Source organism: Neoarius graeffei, chromosome 5 (genome assembly GCF_027579695.1).
Source record: "Neoarius graeffei isolate fNeoGra1 chromosome 5, fNeoGra1.pri, whole genome shotgun sequence".
Lineage (NCBI taxonomy): Eukaryota > Metazoa > Chordata > Actinopteri > Siluriformes > Ariidae > Neoarius > Neoarius graeffei.
Window position 1 is genome coordinate 28,676,751 of NC_083573.1, and position 19,978 is coordinate 28,696,728.

Here is a 19,978-nt window from a genome sequence, read left to right on the forward strand (position 1 = left end):
GATAAGTGACACAAGTCTGTGTGCATTACATTTGCATACCACTTTTGAAGTAAAACACTGCCAAATTTGTTTAAATAATCAGGGAGTATGCAGGTTAAGTCAAAAGAAAAAAAAGAAAGAGAGAAATGCACAACAACACGTATCAACTTCAAGTATCACATGAATCCTTAGTTTCAATGGTTAACTGATGTAGTATACTTGCTTTTAATCTAGGAGACACTTAAGAATGTTTAGTACTGAATTATAGGTAAGAATTAAATTATTACCAGCACCCACTAGTCTGGTTAACACCAGACCATATCACAAGTGAAATATGGTCTGGAATCCGCCTATTGAATTTCTCGTAGGGGAGGTGTGGTTTACGATTGTCAACGGCCATTTATTGGACGTTGCGAATGTCTATCATTTGGCGTATACGTAGCCCATGGCCAATCATGGCCGTTGTACCCGGTGACATAGTTAGAGCGACGAAGAAGACGAAGAGGCGAAGAAGAGAAGGAAAGAGAAGGCAAAACAAAAATAGGAAAACAATGGCACCGAATGATTACTGCCGTTTGTGCAAGACAAAGCTTGATCGAAAGTTTGGTTCGTATCGCTCGCCGCCATGTTAAATGTGATCCGTAAACAGTCCCAAATAAACTACAAGCTTCCGTTTGTCGAGTAGTACGCGTCACCGTCTTTCCACCCCTCCCCACTCTCTGATTGGCTCCCTAACTCAGGCGAGCCTTTAGACCATAGTTTCCATGCTGTCTTTTCAGATCGGAACGATTGTGCAAAGCAGCATGGGATTTCCCAGGCTAAGCACCCACCACATCACACAGTGAAAAGAACCCAAATAACAATTCACAAAATCAGTCGTTCGTACATTTCACAGATATATTGTTATCAACCAGATCAGTCCAACACCCACAATCACAGTTCAGTTCCCACGTATTATTCCAATTACAGAATATCCACACTACAGTTCAGCTCTATTCAAACCCAGCAATGCAGTTCACCAGTTTGCAACCTCTTCCTGTGATTTTATCAGAAGTAAACAAAAAAGGAAACCTTTAAACAAAATATCCAAAAGTTTAGTCAGTTTTGTTTTTGTGAAGGAAAATTGATGGACGAACATTATTATTCTCTGTGTTTCTGTATGTTGAACTAAAGTGGCTTAGTTACTGAGAAGAGATGTTTTTCCACATGCTGTAATCGCTTTTCTGTGGCCTTGGTGGTAATGAGCAGGGTGCTTGAGTTCGTCCTAACTATGCATCTTCTCATGATGTAACCACCTTTCCTGACCTCGGTGGTGATAAGCAGGGAGCTTGAGCTCTCCCTAACTTGCATCCGCCTGCACATACCAGAGCATGCCAGGTGCACGTTTTAACAAAGCTTCATAGAAAATCTTGAGCCAATCACGTGAAGACACAAGCAGTGAGCGAATGCTTTCAGAGTATAATAGGTAACATTCCTAAAACACAACTCAGAGTGCGCGTACTCTCGGCATCATCAGAAGTGGTGTCTTCTTCTATTCTTCTCTTTCCTTTCCTTTCCTTTACTATTTTATATATCTTTATATGATCTACTATAATAAATGACTGAAAAGACAACTGTTAAGCGTTCTGAAGTGTTTATTGGAAATTTCCATTACAATTTGGCGTCCCCTGGGTGGGCCCTATGCGTCTGATCCTCGGACGACGGAACACTCCCAAGGCTATGGTGCGGAGCTGAGAACTCGGACGAGAGACCAGGCCATCAGGGCTCACCGAACCAGTAAGTGATAACTTTGCATTCTTGTGTAAAGAAATTAGTGGAAACAGTATTTAAAGAATGATACAAGAAATGGACAGAGATTTGTCCTAGTATTTAAAAAATGATATAAGAGACGGACAGAGATTGTCCCAGTCAAGGAAGACTGATATAAGAGACGGACAGAAGTTTGTCCGAGCCCAGGAAGACTGCTAAGCTGTGATGCCATCAATATGTTTGCAGAAAACAGATAAAACACAATTTTGAGACAATAAACTGTGAGTAGTTCATTGGGTTGTGTAAGAGAATTATCCACCCAAGTGACGACTGGGTAACGGCTCACCTACTTGAGCGAAGGAAGTACGGGTGCGTGTCTCGACGGACTCACGTTCAGCGATTCGTAACTGGGAAAGAATTGAATCTTGCTCCCTTTGTTCTGTGTGAACAACTGGCCCGTCGGAGGAACGGGATAGAGAGGTTCAATCACGAAGTCGCAAAGACACACCGGTGTGCACGCAAAATATTGATGAATTAACAGAGTACTGTCCTCCTCCAAATTCTGAAACAGAGAAACAGCTTTTGTACACATGCATGAGTTGTCTTTGAGGTTGTTGTGCTAAATGATACCCACTTTGATTTAAGGCAAATGTCAGATAAATTGTTTACTAATAAGAACACACCTAAAGGATTATTATGTCGCATTTTTGGACATAGTCCAACTTGCTCTTCTTGTGATCCTGAAAAAACTCAGCCATTGTTGTCATAACCTATTGATATAACAGTGTACAATGAGGAACAGAAACAGTAAGTTAGGGAAAGAAAAGAAAAAAGCAAGTAAGTGTGAAGCTACATGTGCTATAATAAGAATTGGCTGTTCCTATGACAGCCCAAACATCCAGTTTATGAAAACCTCATATGGCAAGGATTATTTGGCACAGTTTGATATATGGGTAATGGACTTAGGATTCCCTGAGAAGGGCAGTTTTAGTCCCAGGCAGATAGGACAGTTAGAAGAAAAGTTGAAACAGAAGGAAAAAGAAGAGCCTGTAGATAATGTTAAGTTCTTAGGGGACTGGAGGGCGTTTTCTGCATGGAAAGAAGAAACACTTAAGAGAGAGTACAAAAGAGAGAAACAACAGGCAGGGCTCTCACCCTCTTCTCAGTGTTTGAAATTTCAGATGGACCCTGACCTGACCCGACACACACTGCCTCCTCAGCAAGGCGGAGCATCACTCCCACAAGCGCTTCACCCACAGAAAGGGGGAGAAGTCGAGAAAAAAAAACTGAGCCTCTGGAATCTCTCCCAGCCTACCAGCTGCCTCCAGCATCAGCGCCTCTCAGCGCTTCTCCATCACACATGAGATCCGGTCTTGCATATGGCGATGGAAAAGACACCCTCCTGGACCTGACCACATGCTCACCAGTGGGTCCACAAGGCCGTAACCTAAAGTCTGAAGTCCTTCATCTTCCAATGATGGAAGTGGCTGGAGCTGATGGCATACTTTTAGTCCACAGACCCTGGACGACAGCTGACATGAAGGAAAGCATGGCTTCTCTTCCCAACGTGAGAGAGGTAGGAGGAAAGAGATTTGGTAACGAACTGTTGATGTTTTGCAGAGAATTCCGACCGACCACCCATGAACTTTGCCGCCTACTCATGATCAAGATGGGTATAGATTGGAACAAAGTTTCCAAAGAGTGGCCGGAAGCTGACCAGCGAGCGACTACACCATCTAACTGATCGTTATCAGTATGTTGATATAAATGGTGATATTTCTAGACGTACCGAGGTAAAGTTTGGTGTTCCACAAGGTTCTGTCTTGGGTCCACTGCTTTTTTCTCTATATATGTTACCTCTGGGCGATATTATTCGTAAACATTGTATTAGTTTCCACTGTTATGCTGATGACACACAGTTGTATGTCTCTGCAAAACCTGATGAGAGACACCAGCTTAATAAAATTGAGGAATGTGTTAAGGACATTAGACACTGGATGCTTATAAATTTCCTTCTGCTTAACTCTGACAAGACTGAAGTACTTGTGCTAGGACCACATACAGCTAGAAGTAAGTTTTCTGATTACACAGTAACTCTGGATGGCCTTTCTGTTTCTTCACGTGCAGCAGTAAAAGACCTCGGAGTGATTATTGACCCCTGTCTTTCATTCGAAACTCACATTGATAACATCACCCGGATAGCTTTCTTTCATCTCAGAAATATTGCAAAGATAAGAAATTTAATGTCATTGCATGATGTAGAAAAACTAGTCCATGCTTTCGTTACCTCCAGGTTGGATTATTGTAATGCCTTACTGTCTGGATGTTCCAATAAGTGCATAAACAAGCTCCAGTTAGTTCAAAATGCCGCAGCAAGAGTCCTTACTAGAACTAGAAAATATGACCACATCACGCCTGTCTTATCCACACTGCATTGGCTCCCAATCAAATTTCGTATTGATTATAAAATACTACTATTGACCTTTAAAGCACTAAATGGTCTCGCACCACAGTACCTGAGTGAACTTCTGCTCCTCTATGACCCGCCACGCCTACTTAGATCAAAAGGTCAAAAAAAAAAAAATCAAGTTTATTTGTACAGCGCTTTTAACAATAAACATTGTCACAAAGCAGCTTTACAGAATTTGAACGACTTAAAACATGAGCTAATTTTATCCCTAATCTATCCCCAATGAGCAAGCCTGTGGCGACGGTGGCAAGGAAAAACTCCCTCAGACGACATGAGGAAGAAACCTCGAGAGGAACCAGACTCAAAAGGGAACCCATCCTCATTTGGGCAACAACAGACAGCCTGACTATAATATTAACAGTTTTAACAGATATAACCCTCAACTGTCCTCATGGGGCCGTCCTTCACAGGAGTGGGGCGATAAAACTCCGACCAGACACAGGGCACCAGGATGGATCAAGCAGGTCCGAGGGGCAGAAGAGGCCAGCATCTCAATCCCAGGATCAACATGTAACTCAGAGGGACAGATTGGGGGGGGGGAGAGAAAGAAAACATGTTGTTAGGTATGCCCTAAAAATGACAAGTATTAAATCTGTGTGGTAGGCTTGCAGAGACGAGAGTCTTTACATCAGGCATGAAACACAATGGCATGTTAATATGGTAAAAAAAATATATCATGACCTGCTCTGGCTGGATGCTTGATTGGGTGATGGGAGCACACTCCTCAGCAATGATGAGATGCAGATGGGACCCTTAGGCCTGGCCAAGACAATTCAGTTACATTTCACCGGGTCTGGGACATGCGACAGAATGTCTGACGGCCGATTCCCTGCAGGCTACGATAGCCAGTCGAGGTCCCCACCGTCTCCACCAAAAGATTTCCTGTTGACTCCATGTAACTCAGAGGGACAGATTTGGAGTGGGGGGGGGAGAGAAAGAAAACACAGGTGGTTAGGTATGCCCAATGTCACCTGAATAAGTAGGAACAGTATACATATTGCACCGAGTACAAGCAGGGACTCCGGCAACTAACTATGACAGCATAACTAAAAGGAGAGAGCCAGAAGGTAACACAGGCATGAGGGAGCCCCGGGACATAAAGCAGCCAGCCACTGCACCGTCAACAAACTCGAGTGAACAAGCGAGTGGGGACTGACAGCATCCATACATCCCAGTTTACCAAAACACTCTATGTCTGAGGACCCTCCAGATCTACTCCTTTACCTCAAACACCATTAACAAAAGGCTTGACTAAACAGATATGTTTTTAGCCTAGACTTAAATGCTGAGACTGTGTCTGATTCCCGAACATTACTTGGAAGGCTGTTCCATAACAGTGGGGCTTTGTAAGAAAAGGCTCTGCCCCCTGATGTAGCCTTCACTATACGAGGTACCAGCAGATAGCCTGCACCTTTTGATCTAAGTAGGCGTGGCGGGTCATAGAGGAGCAGAAGTTCACTCAGGTACTGTGGTACGAGACCATTCAGTGCTTTAAAGGTCAATAGTAGTATTTTATAATCAATACGGAATTTGATTGGGAGCCAATGCAGTGTGGATAAGACAGGCGTGATGTGGTCATATTTTCTAGTTCTAGTAAGGACTCTTGCTGCGGCATTTTGAACTAACTGGAGCTTGTTTATGCACTTATTGGAACATCCAGACAGTAAGGCATTACAATAATCCAACCTGGAGGTAACGAAAGCATGGACTAGTTTTTCTGCATCATGCAATGACATTAAATTTCTTATCTTTGCAATATTTCTGAGATGAAAGAAAGCTATCCGGGTGATGTTATCAATGTGAGTTTCGAATGAAAGACTGGGGTCAATAATCACTCCGAGGTCTTTTACTGCTGCACGTGAAGAAACAGAAAGGCCATCCAGAGTTACTGTGTAATCAGAAAACTTACTTCTAGCTGTATGTGGTCCTAGCACAAGTACTTCAGTCTTGTCAGAGTTAAGCAGAAGGAAATTTATAAGCATCCAGTGTCTAATGTCCTTAACACATTCCTCAATTTTATTAAGCTGGTGTCTCTCATCAGGTTTTGCAGAGACATACAACTGTGTGTCATCAGCATAACAGTGGAAACTAATACAATGTTTACGAATAATATCGCCCAGAGGTAACATATATAGAGAAAAAAGCAGTGGACCCAAGACAGAACCTTGTGGAACACCAAACTTTACCTCGGTACGTCTAGAAATATCACCATTTATATCAACATACTGATAACGATCCGTTAGATAAGACCTGAGCCAGGAGAGGGCCATTCCCTTAACTCCCACAACATTTTCTAGTCTATCCAGAAGAATGGAATGATCAATGGTATCAAATGCTGCACTAAGGTCAAGCAACACAAGTAGCGAGACACAGCCCTGATCAGACGCCAACAGTAGGTCGTTTACTACTTTAACCAGTGCTGTCTCTGTGCTATGATGAGGTCTAAATCCTGACTGATACATTTCATGGATGTTATTCCTATGTAAATATGAGCATAACTGCTGTGCCACAGCTTTTTCAAGGATCTTGGAGATAAAGGGGAGGTTTGATATTGGCCGATAATTGGACAGCTGACAGGGATCAAGGTCAGGTTTTTTAATCAGGGGTTTGATAACTGCTAGTTTAAAGGATTTGGGTACATAGCCAATCATAAGAGAAGAATTTATTATTTTTAGAAGCGGTTCAATTACTCCAGGCATTATCTGTTTGAATAGATGTGTCGGTAAGGGATCTAGTACGCAAGTTGAGGCTTTTGATGTAGAGATTAATGAAAGTAATTCAGTTTCTTTTAGGGGAGTAAAACATTCTAACTGATGATCTGATACAGTTATATTGTTAACTACAAGGTCACTTTCATTGTCTAACCTTAAATTAGTAGTTTGAATTTTTTGTCGGATATTCTCAATTTTGTCATTAAAAAAATTCATGAAGTCGTTGCTACTACATACTGCAGGTGTGCATCTGTCTATAGTGGACTTATTCCTGGTTAATTTTGCTACAGTATTAAATAGGAATCTAGGATTATTTTTGTTATCTTCTATTAGGGAGGAGAGATATGTTGATCTCGCAGCACTAAGAGCTTTTCTATACTTCAGGAAGCTCTCCTTCCACGCCAATTTGAACACTACCAATTTTGTTTGACGCCATTTACGTTCCAATTTTCGAGTGGTCTGTTTTAAAGTGCGAGTGTCATCATTATACCAGGGTGCTAATTTTTTGTCTCTGACCATTTTCCTTTTTAGAGGAGCTACATTATCTAAAGTATGGCGGAATGTTGACTCTAAGCATTCAGTTGCCTGATCGAGTTCTGCAGGGGCTGACAGTGACCCAATCAAAGTTGACAGCTCTGGGAGATCATTTATAAAGCTCTGTGCAGTAGTTGACGTGAAAGTACGTTTAATACAGTAGCGTGGTGAGGTGCATATATTATTACTCAGACATATTTTGAATGAGATGAGACAATGATCTGAGATAACTTCAGACTGTGGAAGTATGACTATATTGTCTACGTTTAATCTGAATGTTAGTATTAGATCAAGGGTGTGACCACCATTATGGGTCGGTCCTATGACATTCTGCTTAATCCCGACTGAATCTAAGATGGACACAAACGCTGTTTTTAAAGGGTCTTCTGGGTTATCAAAGTGAATATTAAAATCTCCGACAACTAAAGCTTTGTCTAAGGAAATAACCAAATCTGAGATAAAATCTGCAAATTCAGAAAGAAACTCAGAATATGGCCCCGGGGGCCTGTAAATAATAAGCAATGGAATTAACAGGGTAGACTTATTTTTCGAGGCTACATACATTATATGAGTATGAAGAACTTCAAATGTATTAAATTTATAACCAGGTTTGTGTGTTACACCTAGATAATCGTTATAAATAACCGCGACGCCTCCTCCTCTGCCAGTTAGACGAGGCTGGTGTATATAACTGTATCCAGGAGGACTCGCTTCATTTAATGCTATATATTCATTTGGCTTAATCCATGTTTCAGTTAAACAAAGTACATTAAACTCCTGATCAGTAATGAGTTCATTAACCATTAGCACTTTAGATGTAAGAGATCTAATATTTAATAGCCCCACCTTTAGATCAAAGGTGCTGGCAGCAGCTGTACAGTCAGTCTGATCTAATTTTATATTGATTAGGTTACTGGAACAAACTCTCTGAAAATTTCTATCTTTTTGTTGAGCTCGGGGAACAGACACAGTCTCGATGTAGTGGGCCCTGAGTGACGACTCTGTGCAGCTAGCAGACAGTCGGTTTAGCCTGTTCGTCTGCTCCCTGGCCTTGGCTCTGGATTGTCAGAAATTAACTAGGCCTGTTCTGAGACTATGACCTATGCTGCAGGAAATGAGAGCAGCACCTTCCCGAGTGGGATGGATACCGTCCCGCCCTAACAGGCCAGCAGTGCCCTCAAAATTAGCCCAATTATCTATAAAGCCCACACTGTTTTCAGAGCACCACCTGGACAGCCAGCAGTTCAGCGACCATAACCTGCTGTAAGCTACATCGCCACGCCGCATTGGGATGGGGCCAGAGCATACTACAGCATCAGACATCGCCTTCGCTAATTTAAACACCTCTACAAAGTTACTCTTAGTAACCTCAGACTGACGAAGGCGTATATCATTAGCTCCTGCATGGATAACTATCTTTGAGAACCTGTGCTTGCCTAGGACCCTAAGATTACCTGCTATGTCCGGCGCCCTGGCTCCCGGTATACACCTGACTAAAGCTGCTGGTGCCCCTAAAGGCTGAGCTAATTTCACGTGCCGTATGATAGAGTCCCCTATAACCAGAGCTCTTTCAGGTTTCTCAGCGGGTGCATCACTAAGGAGAGCAAACCTGTTCGACACGTGACGCGGAGAGGAGTGGTGCTCCCGTGGGCGAGCCTCAGCGGTAGCTTTGGCTCTACGCTTATGCCGCCGAGCCGTCACCCATTCGCCCCGCTGTAAGGGCTCTAATGCCGGAGTTGGGGGATTGCTAACTCCACCTAGGGCGTCCAGACTTTCCCTAACAGAAACTACACTGTTCTCACGCTCACTAACCTGCTCTAAAGCCTGGACACGCGCTTCTAGCACTGAAATCTTCTCCGTCAGAGAGCTAACTAATCTGCACTTATCACAAGTAAAGCTAATAGAGCTATCGCTAGTGACGGAGGAAGAATGACTAAACATCCTGCACTCAGCACACTGAACAGGCTGAAGGTGTGCCATGATGAAAAGATTCACGTACCTTAAATGAAGATCTGTTGATATTAAAACAGATCAGATGGCCTCCACTTGTGGACTTTACACAGGAGGAGAGAAAAAGAAAGCTTCCGGTCTCGGCGTTCTTCCGAAAAAAGAAAGAGAAAAAACCGGAAAAAAAAAAACCGGAAAAAGGAAAGCGAAAGTGAAAAGTACAAAAAGGTGCAGGCTATCTGCTGGTACCTCGTATAGTGAAGGCTACATCAGGGGGCAGAGCCTTTTCTTACAAAGCCCCACTGTTATGGAACAGCCTTCCAAGTAATGTTCGGGAATCAGACACAGTCTCAGCATTTAAGTCCAGGCTGAAAACATATCTGTTTAGTCAAGCCTTTTGTTAATGGTGTTTATGAGGTAAAGGAGTAGATCTGGAGGGTCCTCAGACATAGAGTGTTTTGGTAAACTGGGATGTATGGATGCTGTCAGTCCCCACTCGCTTGCTCACTCGAGTTTGTTGACGGTGTAGTGGCTGGCTGCTTTATGTCCCGGGGCTCCCTCATGCCTGTGTTACCTTCTGGCTCTCTCCTTTTAGTTATGCTGTCATAGTTAGTTGCCGGAGTCCCTGCTTGTACTCGGTGCAATATGTATACTGTTCCTACTTATTCAGGTGACATTGGGCATACCTAACCACCTGTGTTTTCTTTCTCTCCCCCCCCCCCCACCCCAAATCTGTCCCTCTGAGTTACATGGAGTCAACAGGAAATCTTTTGGTGGAGACGGTGGGGACCTCGACTGGCTATCGTAGCCTGCAGGGAATCGGCCGTCAGACATTCTGTCGCATGTCCCAGACCCGGTGAAATGTAACTGAATTGTCTTGGCCAGGCCTAAGGGTCCCATCTGCATCTCATCATTGCTGAGGAGTGTGCTCCCATCACCCAATCAAGCATCCAGCCAGAGCAGGTCATGATATATTTTTTACCATATTAACATGCCATTGTGTGTTATGCCTGATGTAAAGACTCTCGTCTCTGCGAGCCTACCACACAGATTTAATACTTGTCATTTTTAGGGCATACCTAACAACGTGTTTTCTTTCTCTCTCTCTCTCTTCCCCCCCCATCTGTCCCTCTGAGTTACATGTTGATCCTGGGATTGAGATGCTGGCCTCTTCTGCCCCTCGGACCTGCTTGATCCATCCTGGTGCCCTGTGTCTGGTCGGAGTTTTATCGCCCCACTCCTGTGAAGGACGGCCCCATGAGGACAGTTGAGGGTTATATCTGTTAAAACTGTTAATATTATAGTCAGGCTGTCTGTTGTTGCCCAAATGAGGATGGGTTCCCTTTTGAGTCTGGTTCCTCTCGAGGTTTCTTCCTCATGTCGTCTGAGGGAGTTTTTCCTTGCCACCGTCGCCACAGGCTTGCTCATTGGGGATAGATTAGGGATAAAATTAGCTCATGTTTTAAGTCGTTCAAATTCTGTAAAGCTGCTTTGCGACAATGTTTATTGTTAAAAGCGCTGTACAAATAAACTTGATTTGATTTGATTTGATACACCAGACTGGAGTGCGGCTGGCAATGGTGAGTATAGAGATACCATCACTGCTCTCTGTGCTCGTCTGGACAGTGCTTTTCCCTTGAACATAGACATTACTAAGATCAGTATGTGTAAGCAAGAAGATGGAGAAGGTGTGTCAGCGTTTCTCGTCCGTCTCACTGTTGCGCATGAGAAAAAAACACAGTGGCCTGACCAGACCCATGAACCTGGCTGCAGTGGAGGGCACTCCTGAGCCTCACCAAGATCGAGCAGTATGCTGTGCATGCAGAAAAGCTGCTGAAAGAGAAGGAGAAGACAAAGTCGACACAAAGAGACCAAGACCTACACGCCGCCACTCTCACTCTTTTCCAGACTGTTCAGCCTGGACAAGGAAGAAAAGGAAAAGGTCGAGGTAGGGGCCGAGACAGGATGACCTGGAGTGACTCGTCCTGGATAAAAGGCGTAACCTGCTACAACTGCAATCAGAAGGGACACATTGTTCGAGATTGTCTCCACAGTAGCAGCCAGAAGCCCTGTGAGGAGTACAGCAAAGCAGACTGATGGGCGGACTCCGGGAACGGGCCCCGCACAGAGAACAGGGGAGGTAACACACACACACCTGATGATACACATACACATAGACAGGAGCATGCACATAACGTTAAACACATTAGTAGCAGCACCTGCATACAACAGCAAGACTACACAGAAACGCCCGATACACCAGTCCAAATAGATACACCTGAAGTTGCATTAAGTTTGTTAAAATACACAACTAGTCCCTTTTCTAAACTCCCTTGTATGCCCCTCACTGTGTGTGGGCATGTGTTAACCTTTTTAGTAGATTATGGAGCAGGACACTCAGTGATACAACATGGGGCACTTCCAGTAGACCCACCGCTCAGCTCAAATTCTATTCAGACGATGGGCATCTCAGGACGACCTGTAACCGAAACTTTCTCAGTCAACCTCCCGTGTGAAAGCGAGGGAGGAATAGTTACGTCCCACTCATTTCTCATCTCACATACATGTCCAGTAAATTTGTTAGCACGTGATTTAATGTGCAAATTAGGAGTAAATCTCATGTCCACTCCAGATGGACTAACTATTGAAGTAAGTGAAATGTGCGGTGTGCAGTATGGGTTTGGAAGCCCTCTGTATGTGTATGTCTGGTGGCTCTGCTCAGATCAACTCACACAAACTCCAAAACACCTTGTACAGCTTGCACACTTGAACACCTCATCAGTTGACACAGATTATATGAAAGAGGAAGATTTGCATTGTACAGCACATGTTCACCAAGGGCAAGATGTAGAGTTTGAAAAGACTTGGTTTGCTGACCCCCATGCACGTGAAAGATTGACCCTCAAACTATGTATTGGTCTAAACATTATTGCACTGTGCAGGTCCATCTTACTCATTGTCCGAACAACTGCATCAATGTTCATCGCAGTGTTCTCAAACATATGCGGCCTCGTGTCAGAGGACTCTGAGGTCGACTGCTGCCAACATGATTTCTTTGACATCATTAATTCTATACCCCATGTCTCATTAGCAAGGCCACGAGCCACCCATTGGAAAGACGTGGGGAAATGGGTCAAGAAGTGCGCAGTCAATGGCAATGAATGGTCCCAAACAGAGGACCCTAGTGTGTTGTTTTGCCAAAAGCTTGGGGTCTACAAACAAAGTCATGCTATGTGTGTGCATGTTAAGCGCAGCATAATATTAGCCACTGATGACTGGGATCCTGGGGACCCCGGCCATAGTGGCCTGTTTGTCTCTGTTTCCACAGGCATAACTCCAGCAGAGGTGCACCCCAAATTGGCGGGAGTTCCAAATTCTGTTTGGGTGAAGGGTAAACACGATGTAGGCCTAATAAAGAATGCTGAACCCGTGGTGATCACCCCCAAATCAGATTTCAGTCCTAAACAGACCCAATACCTACTCAAACCAGAAGCAATCGCAGGTATAAGACCGGTCTTTGATTTGTTGCTGAAGGCAGATGTAATTGTCCCTGTAATTGCCAGGACTTTCCAGTGCGCACTCCTATTTTTCCAGTTAAGAAGGCAAGAAAACTGTCCCAGCCCGATGAGTGGAGGTTTGTCCAAGATCTGCAAGCAGTCAATGCTGCGGCTGTCCCGCGCGCACCTGACGTCCCTAAAGAGCGCTCTGCAGACCACACCCACTCTGGGACTGCCTGACCCCAATAAACCATTTGTTCAAACTGTCGATGAAAAGAAGGGTTTTATGACCTCTGTTCTTTTGCAGAAACACGGGGATAGATTGAGACCTGTAGCTTACTTCTCCAGCAGGCTGGATCCAGTGGTGGCTGGACTTCCTGTTTGCCTGCGTGCAGTTGCTGCAGCTGAAAAGGCGGTAACTGCCTCCAGAAATATTGTGGGGTATTCTAACCTCACCCTTTTGGTCCCACATGCTGTCTCCCTGCTTCTGTTGGAGAAAAAGACGTCACATTTGTCAGCACAGAGATGGTTGAAGTATAACACTGTCATACTTGATATGCCTAACATCACTGTGAAACGTTGTACTGTTCTGAATCCTGCCTCTCTTCTCCCTACAGAGGATGATGGAGAGCCACATGATAGTGTTGCTCTCACTAACGATTTTTGTTCCCCCAGGGCAGACTTAAAAAGTGACCCTTTAGAAAATCCAGACATGATCCTCTATGTGGATGGTTCAGCCTCCAGAGACCCAGAGATGGGAAAGAACAAAGTAGGTTTTGCCGTAGTCTCAGATCACGAGGTCCTCAAGGCGTCGTGTCTGCCCTCGAACCTGTCGGCGCAGGCTGCAGAGCTCTGTGTCCTTATTGAGGCATGCAAATTGGCTGCAGGGCAATCTGTCAATATTTTTTACAGACAGCAGGTACACATTTGGCATTGTGCACGATTTTGGCACCATTTGGAAACATAGAAATTTTCTCACTAGCACAGGATCTCCCATTGCACATCATAAACTGGTCTCTGAGTTGTTGGATGCTATTCTACTCCCTAGAGCCATTGCTGTAAGTGTGCTGCCCATACTAACAATACTGATCTTGTGTCTCAAAGGAATGCCAGGGCGGACGCGGCAGCTAAGTGTGCAGCCTCGGCTTCCAGTTCACCCTCTAACCTTGCCTTTCCTCAGGTTTCTACCCCTTGTTTACAGCTAGCGGACCTTCAGAGCACTGCCACCCAGGACGAGAGACGAGTCTGGAAACAGGCAGGCTGTATCCTTGCAAACTTGGTCTGGTTTTGTCCCTCGGGCCGTCCCTGTCTACCAAAATACATGTTCCCTTTCTATGCAAAATTGGCACATGGGCTCACCCCAGTGGCGGCTGCTGGTTTTTAAAACAGGGGAAGCCCATTTTACGCATTCATCGTAAAACCTGTAGGCCAGATATCAAAGCATAGAAAGGTGTGCCCCATTAGCATAGTGAACTAGACAACCCTACCTAGTGGCAGAAAGTATTTTTGCTTGTACATTTCATGTTATAGTCTGGCTTGCCAGGCTAGTGCCTCATATCCTTAATCAAAAATATCAAACATCCAAAAATCACTGGCTATTCAACGAAGAGCCTTGAACATCATACTCTGATATGCAACACAGAGTCTTTAACACAACACCCAGCTGTGCAACACATCCTTGAACATCTTCTGCAACACAGTCTGGAAATTCATAACCAGGTAGGCTATGCAACACACAGAACCTTGAATATTATACCCAGGTATAACCTATAACACAGAGCCCACCATTCTCTTAACATTACTGAACAATATACACACTTCAGATTCATGAACATTATATGATGCACACTATTTATACACAAATTCTGCCCTCCGCTCCTTTTCCAGAAAATGGTCTGTGACCCTGTCATACTAGCTGGTTGTGCTTTCCAGAGACTTCACCAATTTCTGTTAGCAGCTAGTACTGCAGATCCCTATAAGGCTCAAGCTAGCCTACCTACAACCAGATTGAACTATAAATGAAATAAATGAGTGAATTCACGAATGATCAAACTGATAGAATGGATGAAAGTTAACGGAGCACAACGAGTAATATTTACATTTATTTACAGAGTAATGTACAGAGACATCAATGAGAAGAAACGTTTATATGAAAAGAAATTCGGACAGCACTTTGGCACACGACTGCACTTTCTCGACATCCGCTAGGGACTGACTGATCATGCGTCCGTGTTCCTCGCCGACGCCGAAGTACAGAGCCCGCCCTCCTCATGTCTTTCAAACACCACCTCCAATAATCCTTCATCAGCCCAGCTTCTTGCCCCTCCCACTGTCTCGTTAGTCCCAGAGAAGCCCGGCTTCCCTGGAAGTGACGATTTTGTCGATTTTAACCAATAACAACTAGCCGAAATTGGCTGTTCAGAGCCCTCTCATAGACTGCAACGGATACCCAGCTGCCAGTCCATAGAGCCCATTGAAATAAGAAGGGTTACAGCCAGTGTTGCCAGATTGGGCGGATTTAAGTGCATTTTGGTGGGTTTTGAACATAATTTGGCTGGAAAACATCAGCAGTATCTGGCAACGCTGGTTACAGCCTGGCAGCAAAGGTGATTCTCGTAGCGAACTGCAAGTTCGTCAGACATCACTCAAATAAGTTACAGGGTAGTTATGAACGTAAATACAATCTTGAGCATATATTATGTTATGCAAGTTATTGTTTTAATGAGAATTCAACATCATAGATGCCGCAGTTTGGGCAGAGAATTTTAGGGGAAGCTCGGCTTCCCTTGTTGTCTCTGAGAAATCGCCCCTGGCTCACCCATGTGTCAAAGGGGGGATGGTAGCAGAAGTAACAAAGAGATGGTTCACAAAGGGGTTTTCAAATTATGCTGCGAAATTTTGCAAGCAATGCTTGATATGTGCACAACATAATGCAGGTCAAGGTATCAGACTAACTCAAGCAGCACACCCAATACCAGACAAACCATTTGACCTAGTGAAGGGAAAAGCTATTGCCTGGTAATAGTTGACATGTTTTCAAAATGGGTTGAAGTATTCCCCACAGCTAAACAAGACTCAGAGGCGGTAGTCAAAGCACTCCTGAGAGATATAATTCCTAGGTGGGGTATACCTAGCAACAGGGCCGCTGACAGCTTTGGCTGGGCCCAGGACAAAATGCTCTGAATGGGCCCCCCCCCCCCGGGCCAACCCACACACACACACACACACACACACACACACACACACCTCTTATCCCAGTCTCTACTCACTCCAACCCTTAAATAGCAGGGTTAAAAAAGCCCAAAACCAGCAACCTCACACACATTGTGATCCTGTGAAGTAATCCCCAATTTCACTGAATCTTTCCCCCCTGTACTGTAACAGAATAAGCGGTTACTTTTATTTTGTATCCTTTAACTGAACGCCATTAAATGTATTCCGTTACACCCCAAGCCTGCATGCGACAGCCCCCACAATGCCTTCCTAAACTCGTGGATAGTCTACTATAATCACGCGATTGGGGTGCTCTTGAAGGAGCAGCGATGGACGGGGGATTTCGGGCAGGGCTGGGGGTGAACATAGTATACTGTGCGTGCATACTGTCCAGTGTGAAAAGCAGAGAAGAACACACTGCTCGAGAAACGGCGGGATATGATTGCGGGCTAATGTGAATATTCTTAGCTTCAATCAGATATATGAAACACAATGTTATTAAGCCGTTGTGGTTATGAAATGATTCAATGCCCTGTGCGTTTGATATGGTGTTCAGTGTGACTTGCTCTCCCCTCGTTTGTAACATGAATTGCGTGCCGCACGTGCCTTGGTTGGGGTTACTTTACGGGGCTGGAAAAAGTTGTCTGTCTTACCTGGCTCAGCTGCCCCACTGCCTTTGCTAGTACCTGCTGCATCATCCGAATCTTTTTTAAAATATTTATGCAGTGAGCCCCTGAGTCTCTTGGTTTCTTCCTCTCTTTTTCTCTTTTCTTTTCTGTGCTCCTGACTTGTGCATGTTGGCAAATGGCACGCACGCTGATTGTCGAAGCGCTATAATCGAACGATGTCATTTTTTTCCCCTTAATCAAAGAGTCAGACCAAACCATTTTTGCATTAGGGGTGGCCTTTTTCAAAGACAATACACGGAGTGCAGAATTATTAGGCAAGTTGTATTTTTGAGGATTAGTTTTATTATTGAACAACAACTATGTTCTCAATCAAACAAAAAGTCTCATAAATATCAAAGCTGAATATGTATGGAAGTTAGAGTGGGGTGTTTTTAGTTTTGGCCATTTCAGGAGAATATGTATGTGTTCAGGTAACTTTCACTGTGCAGAATTATTAGGCAACTTAATAAAAACCAAATATGTAGCCATTTCACTTATTTATTTTCACCAGGTACACTGATATGACAACTCCAGATTTGCAAATAAACATATCTGACATTCAAACACAAAACAAAAACAAATCAGTGACCAATATAGCCACCCTTCTTCATGAGGACGCTCAAAAGCCTTCCATCCATAGATTCTGTCAATTTCTTTATCTGTTCACGACCAACATTGTGTGCTGCAGCAACCACGGCCTCCCAGACGCTGTTCAGAGAGGTGTACTGTTTTCCCTCTTTGTAGACCTCACGTTTTATAATGGACCACAGGTTCTCTATGGGGTTTAGGTCAGGTGAACAAGGGGGCCATGTCATTATTTTTTCACCTTTCAGACCTTTACTGGCTAGCCACGCAGTGGAGTATTTGGACGCATGAGATGGAGCGTTATCCTGCATGAAAATCATGTTCTTCTTGAAAGATGCTGACTTTTTCCTATACCACTGCTTGAAGAAGGTTTCTTCCAGGAACTGGCAGTAGGTCTGGGAGTTGAGTTTGAGTCCATCCTCAACTCGAAAAGGTCCAACAAGCTCGTCTTTGATGATACCAGCCCATAGCAGTACTCCACCTCCACCTTGCTGGCGTCTGAGTCGGAGTGGAGCTCTGTGCCCATTACTGATCCAGCCACAGGCCCATCCATCTGGTCCATCAAGAGTCACTCTCATCTCATCAGACCACAGCACCTTAGAAAAATCAGTCTTAAGATATTTCTTGGCCCAGTCTTGACGTTTTATCTTGTGTGCCTTACTCAGTGGTGGTCGTTTTTCAGCCTTCCTTACCTTGGCCATGTCCCTCAGTATTGCACACCTTGTACTCTTTGACACTCCAGGAATGTTGCAACTCTGGAATATGGCAGAACTGGATGCTAATGGCTGCTTGTTAGCTTCACGCTTGATTTTCCGCAGATCATGTGCAGTTATTTTGCGCCTTTTTTTTCCCCGCACGCTTCTTTCGACCCTGTTGACTATTTGCAATGAAACGCTTGATTGTTCGGTGATCACGTTTCAACATCTTCGCAATTTCAAGAGTGCTGCATCCGTCTGCAAGACATCTCACAATTTTAGACTTTTCAGAGTCTATCAGATCTCTCTTCTGACCCATTTTGCCAGAGGAAAAGAGGTTGCCTAATAATTATGCACACCTGATATAGGGTGTTGATGTCATTAGACCAGACCCCCTCTCATTACACAGATGCACAGCACCTGATGTACTTAATTGGTAGTAGACTTTCAAGCCTAAACAGCTTGGAGTGGGACAACATGCATTAAAAGGATGTTGTGGTCAAAATACTCACTTGCCTAATAATTCTGCACTCAGTGTAAAGGCAAAAGATCTAGAAATCATTTATTGAATGCAAATATAGCACATTTCTCCCCCAAATCAACACATTTTGAAATGAAATAAAATAATCACAACTTCATGAGAGCCCAGTTCTGGGCCCTCCCCATTCCTGGGCCCGGGACAACATACCCGTTTGTCCCCCCCTGTCAGCGGGCCTGCCTAGCAAAATCTCAAGTGACAATGGAACACCCTTTGTTAATGCAGCCCTAAAGAAAATAGGAGCATTCCTAGGGATAGACCTGAAACAACACTGTGCCTACCATCCTGCCAGTGCGGGAGCAGTAGAGAGGGAAAATGGGTCCCTTAAAAATAAACTAAGCAAAGCTTGTGCAGAAACAGGGCTAGGATGGACAAAGGTCCTCCCTGTAGTACTCACACAAATGAGGATGCAAACTAGGCCTAAACATGGGTTAAGCCCATTCAAAATTCTCTTTGGACGAGTACCCAACATGGGGATAGGGCCAGCTCAAGGAACACTGCCGGACACCACACTGTGTGATGATGCAATGTTGAATTACTGTGCAACGTTGTCTTCTGCTTTGAAATTTATCCACAAACAGGTAAAAGAAGCACTTCCCAAACCCGCTGAGGGACCTCTGCATGATCTACAACCAGGGGATTGGATAGTGGTGAAGGACTTCCGACGAACCAAGTGGAACAAGCCATGGTGGAATGGCCCATTCCAGGTCTTGCTCACGACCCTAACGGCAGTGAAGGTCACAGGCAGAGTGATGTGGATCCATGCTAGCCACTACAGGAGGGTTCCTTAACCGGCTGAGCAGGAGGAAGAGGAAGGCCTAAGTGACCAGACGCTGACTAAAGCTCGTGAGGAAGAAAGGCATCACTGCATGGAACAGTGCGAGTATCACGTCAATCACGCATGCACCCTAAATAGGGAGAGTATTTCAGTGTCTAGCCGATAGATAAGCCTTAGGGTTTCGAGTTTCCTCCAAGTCCCGGTGAGGTGGGACGAGGGCTGATAGGGCGTGCCCGCCCTCTGAGCACCAATACACATCAAGAAGGGCAAGGGTTAACTCGGTAACCTCATTGAGGCACTGAACAAGATGCGCAAGATTGCTGAACAATTACGAGCAGACGAACATGGAGGAGTGGGCGGCACGGTGGTGTAGTGGTTAGCGCTGTCGCCTCACAGCAAGAAGGTCCTGGGTTCGAGCCCCGGGGCCGGCGAGGGCCTTTCTGTGTGGAGTTTGCATGTTCTCCCCGTGTTCGCGTGGGTTTCCTCCGGGTGCTCCGGTTTCCCCCACAGTCACAGGTGACTCTAAATTGACCGTAGGTGTGAATGTGAGTGTGAATGGTTGTCTGTGTCTATGTGTCAGCCCTGTGATGACCTGGCGACTTGTCCAGGGTGTA